Source organism: Harmonia axyridis, chromosome 3 (assembly GCF_914767665.1).
Source record: "Harmonia axyridis chromosome 3, icHarAxyr1.1, whole genome shotgun sequence".
Taxonomy (NCBI): domain Eukaryota; kingdom Metazoa; phylum Arthropoda; class Insecta; order Coleoptera; family Coccinellidae; genus Harmonia; species Harmonia axyridis.
In genome coordinates, this window is record NC_059503.1 from 22,785,820 (window position 1) to 22,791,819 (window position 6,000).

General features: G+C 34.5%; 1 protein-coding gene across 1 annotated transcript in view; it reads right to left on the reverse strand.

The window, feature by feature from the left end:
• Positions 1-5,073, reverse strand: part of LOC123676712 — a 240,181-nt gene extending 235,108 nt beyond the window's left edge. Inside the window, exon 1 of the mRNA XM_045612857.1 lies at positions 4,403-5,073. The gene's annotated coding sequence lies outside the window, so the exon portion shown is untranslated. The remainder of the gene's footprint in view (positions 1-4,402) is intronic.
• Positions 5,074-6,000: the final 927 nt, after the last annotated feature.

Consider the following 6,000-nt stretch of genomic DNA (forward strand, 5'->3'; position numbering starts at 1 on the left):
GGCAACACTAAAAAGGACAAATAAAAAAATAAGCGCGATGAAAATCTCTTGTGCAATATTCGTTTATTTATCCCAAACTCTAATCTGAAAATGGTCGTCCCTGATTTCACAATAAGAGACATAATTACACTCAAATTGATCTCATGAAGAAAAAAATTAAGTTAAAACAGGATGGTCTGTCGTCAATTTTTTTGATTTCAAAACAACCACAGATCCAGACGAAAAGCCTTCAAATCTTTTTATAATACCAAATCTCTATATTTCTCAATACATACGAGGTATTCATACTTAATATAATAATAATAATAATATAATAATAAGTCCTTTATTTCCAACAGGGTTGACCCCCAATTACTGGAAAACACAACTTTAATTACAGTATTTTAACAATATAACAATCATTACGAATGGCAATGTACATAATCATAAAAAAAGAGATGAAAAAAAGAGATACACCAACCCAACCCAAGATCAGCTCACAGAGCTGTGAAAATAATAGGCCTCCACGATGGACCGAGGAGAATCGTGTTGTATGTCACATATACTTGCGAGCGAGTTGAACAACTTACATGAATAACAAATTGGTGATCTACGACTCGAATTTGTTCTCCCCACTCCACAGTAGAACACCTCCTCACTCCTGGAACCCAAACGGGGAACCAGAAATGGCAAACTAGACAAAATCTCCGAACAATCAATTCCGCCATTAACTATTTTATAAAGAAACATCAATGCACACACTTTTACCCTATCTACAATGGACTGTGCACAGAATCTTGAAAGTAATAAATTATGATCACAACCTATAGGTGGGTAAACACCATCCTCCCTCCAAATTAAATATTTATAAAATTTTCTCTGAACTGACTCAATTCTTCTCCTGTGATATTCATATATAGGTCTCCAAACTATGTTACAATATTCCAACCTACTTCTAATTAAACTATTGAATAGAGCTATCAAAGTTTTTGAACAACAGAAGTATTTTGTGTTTCTGACTATAAATCCATAAGTTTTATTGGCAGCAAGTATTAACTGATTTATATGTGGTACAAAAGAACAAGTAGAGTCACATAAAATCCCCAGATCCCTAATTTCTGTTACACGAGTAAGTACTGAGCTGCTGATCCTGTAATCATATTCAACCATAGTTTTCTTTTTTGTGTATGTCATAACGTAACATTTGGAGATATTCAAGCTCAATATATTACTAGCGCACCACATTGATAGCCGATCAAGAGCCGACTGAAGTCTGATACAACGTATATATATACGATATACGTAACAGAAGAGAAAAACAAAAAATTTGAACAAATCGATTGATCGATTTCGGAACTGTAAAACTTTATGATGAAGAAATGTAAGTTTTTACGCAATTATTAAATGTGATTCAAGAATTTCTTCAACGTGGTTCTTTAGAGATAATTCTTTTCAATATTCTTGGTTTGTTTTTTCTTTTGTTGTGTCTTGATACGATACGCTAAAAATCTTCAATATTGCTGGAATGAAATGTTTTGTTCGCCAAAGTTAATCAAATATTCTCTTTGAAATCCTAAAGTGAAAGTAATCCGAGAAATTAAGTCAATCCTCGGGTTAACTTAATTTCTCGGATTACTTTCAAGTAATCAATTTTCCATCAATCTTGTAATTTCTTATTGAGCTACATTTACAGAAAATCTAAAATATTTGCCAAAATGAAACTTCAATGTGTGAAATTTTCAATAAAATTTATCATAACGAAGAATAAAAATAAACATCGATACTTATAGAGGGAAATTATCCGATAAATATAGGTTAACAATTAACACCGATAAAAACACATGGCCTACTGGAGTCACGTGCTTGCATTTCGTTTTATCACGATATATGATCAGACAATAATAGAAATACACGCCTGTTCATTATTCCATTACTGAATGATCGGTAACTCGAACTTCAGTAAATATTTCCGGAAACGTGTCGAATTAAAATCCAATTCGTAATACTGCAGTAATTTTTCATTTTCATGTTCAGCATCGCTTATTACGTACCTGATGGTTTTGAATTAGCGTTTAGAAAGTAGGTGACTTCACGAAATCGTTTGGGTATAAAAAGGATTGTTTCGTATTTTGATAATTCTCGGATATCTCTCTGGATTTTTCATTCATAATTAATTGGTAAAACACAAGCATCATAAACATAGATAGAGGGAGCATATATAATTTTCAGTAAGCAACTTTTGTCCCTAACATGAACTTTCAAATTTGACATGAAGCGCGCGGAAATGAATACATATCAGTGATAGGATATTTCACTCAATACGCGAGTTTCTCCACAAAGAACGCACTTCAAACGCGCCAAACAACGTGAAACAACAGATGACATTAGGAGATCAATATCTCAATATCAATATCAATCCAAACCTTGGATTTCAGCAAGTAGATACAGAAAATAAAAAATTTTCTGCATTCTATAAATTCGACAATTAGAAAAAATATCGGATTCCAAATATTCAAATTTGCATATTTTATTGAGAATCACTCAAATAAATATATTTTATTCAATATAATACACATTTATAACCATATAGTAAAATTGTGGATTTGAAAATAATTCACAATCCGACAACCGAGCGGACAACGTAATCTAACATTGTTGAGGACATTTGAAAATTGCTCTATCTATGTTTATTACTCTATGGTGTCACTAAACATTTGGAACAAGTATGTAGTTACAAAATTTTTTGAATTCTACACAATGATGGGTCACTCAATTAACACCAAATATGTCAATAAGTATTTTACCAAAGGAGTGGATCCAGGTTTTATGTATGGATTCGAGACTCCGATATTACAGGCTTTAATTAGATTAGATCAGATTGTAAGTCAAAAGAATTGACAGGATATGGCAACCGATATTCATTCAAAATTTAATGCGAATAGCTTTCACATTTCACAGATAAAGCACATGTAATGACTTCGGCAAAACAAAAAGTGTGAAATTTTCAAATAGTTTTAAAACAGTTCTATATTGATCAATCAGTTGGACCAAATAGGGTTTTAAATGAAAAACTAGGGGAATTTGCTAAAACAAAGGGTTTTTACACTGCTTTCCTTGCAGCTGAGCATTGAATTTCAAACGCTATATTATACCTAATTGCGGAGTTATGAATTAAAAAAAAATATCCCCTATTTCAATCCCGAAGGAGCAACATTACATCAACATGTTTTGTTCAACGAGATGAAATATTTTATGAGATAAGGGACATAATAAACCCTTGCATAAAATTGCTGAATATTTTATGGTTAAGCGATATCGATCTCGATTGTTTACTGAAATATATATTCAAGGTTCCAAAATGATAAGTCCGAAGTGAATATATTTGGTTGCAGGGCTTTGTGATTAGGTATTTGGAATTTCAATGACAATAATTATTCATTCTACTTATTTTCTAGGGCTACCGTAAACAAAGTCCGCATTGGAATTTTCCGCATATCCTAAGATTGCAAAATGGAGCAAATACCGATGGATTTTACATTTTCCTCGATGAAATTTCTATTCACGTTCCTTAAATGTGCGGATGTCAACAATTTCAAGCATTTTCATTCTGTAATCGATGTTTACACATCTGTATGAATGGCTCTTTAGAGAAACAGGTGTTTGGCAAGAGTTTTATTTCATTCTGATCGATTCAGATATGTCAGAAAAGATGGAAGAATCCAAACTGAATTTTTCGTATAAGATGAGTATTCTCTACAATTTTGTTTCAATTTGATACAACAATGCACCTTTTTTTTTTTTACTATACATATGTATAGGGATTAGTTTTTAGGAATATTTTCAATCTTTCAGATTCACTAATAATAAATGGAGTTATAAGATAAAGTCGGGAAAATCTATTTAATCTTTTAAGATATTAAGCCAATTCGAACCAATTTAATGGAGTTATCAAGGCAATTTGTTTATTTAATGATTCATTGTGTTAGATTCCGAAATAAAAGGAAATAAATCACAAGCTTTTCGAAGATCCGTATTATCATCGCCAACATTCCATTCCATTAAGAGTATTTTAATGGGATTCTGTAATCGATCTAGGTTGTCCTCAGTATGTTCATTTAAAAATAAAATAATTAAACACATTCATCATTATTTGGAAGCAGGCGATGAAAAATGTAGTCCGACGCTTGAAAATCGTGTGCATTTCAGCAATTTTAAGCATAGTATGAGGTTTCCTGATCGATCAGAGTATTTTCAGATTTCGCAACGAAGGAAAGGTCGGTGCTATTGGAGAATAAATGACATTGTCGTTGAAATTTTGTTTAGCATTGTAGCAATTAGTACGCTTCAACAAACATTACGTATTTCATGGCGTTTCGTCATCTATAAACGTATTGCATATCGAATAGAACAGGATTTCACTCACCGAATAATAGAGTCCCAATGACAGGAAATAATCCGAAAATGGCACTTAAATCCAATCACTTGTCTGAATCAATCCGAATCACTCGTCACACTGTTGCCTCTGCCGGAAACCGAACCGTATTCGAGAAAAACGGTCGGACTCGAGGAAAACCAAGGCTCTAGTGGCAGCAGGTTCGGAATCCTACGGTCGCGGACGTTCTAACGGGCTGCAATAGTGGAACGAACGGGGCCCAAAATAGCCCACCCGTCCTGCTACGTGGCAGCAATGTTGGTAAAGAAACGAAATAAAAATAAGTCACACAAACACTTGGGTTTATCGCAGTGTAAACATTCCTGCGAACCGCACAACGAAAAGATCACTTGCTCCGTTTGAACCAGAGCGGCACAAAGCTACGCAGAGACACTGACCACTACACTTACGCAACCACAGAGCGGACGAAGACACGGTGGAAAAAAAACACTGGATGGTCGCAGGTGAGGAACCGCGTTCTCTTCAGATTTTCCAGGCGGAGTGGAAAACACACAGGCGCGGTTTTTGGCTCGGAAAAGGGCGACACTCACTCCTCAGTCTCTGCTACTCAAATGATGGCGCGAGCGGAGGAGCAGCCAACGCAGGAGCGAGGAGGAGAACGATCGTCTCATCGGGTCGAGGTGGCGGGGGACGAGGATGGAGAGCTACGGTAAAACCACTTTGTCGTTGAAAGGCTGACGGACGGTGTACGGCGAACTGCAATTGGCACTCTCGAAAATCGTTTTGACATTTGACAGTTCACACGTCTGGGTGGATGCAGGTAGTCGGGTTATGAGGAGGACGAACTAGACAAGTGCAGGAGGCGATCGCAGACGTGATCCGACAAGGTGTTGCGATAAATACGTTACCGGTTTCACACATGCATTGCTTTTCGGTTTATTATTCCCAGTTATAAACGTTCGGATGCGTTGAAGAGGAAAATTATCAATCAAATTTTCTGTTTGTTTTGATCAATTAACAGTCGGACAATGGGTTTTATAAAACTTTCATCAACTCATTGATTTTATTTTTATATCTATGGTCGAAGCTACAATGAATCTGAAACCGAATATGAAAATAGTAAACTCAGAAATGGAAGCATTTAAATTGAAAATCCTTATAGCTGATAAATTATAAAATACCTAATAAAGATTAATTGAGTGAGTTTGGAAACTGTATGTAGAATTTAATGATTTTAGTACCAAGTGCTACTATTGTTCCAGACTTTTCCAATTTGGATCTCATTTCATTGAGGAGATGATGATAATAATAATATCATTATGATACGGAGCATTTTGCTGATTCATTCTTGAAAAATATATCTTGAAAGGAAAACGTTCTATGAAGTCAGAACTATATGTATGTATGTTGTCAGAAAATCGTAAATCTTCAACAGTGTCAACCATATAGATAACCATTTAAAAGAAATACAAATCACACCTGTGGAACGGGCATTTATTGGAAATTTATTGACTCATGAAATATCATGAATAATTTCTTTATTCCCAATACTTACTCCGTGGATTTTTATGATTGATTAACACATAACGGATATAAACGCACAACATTAGAAATTGGAACATATAAAT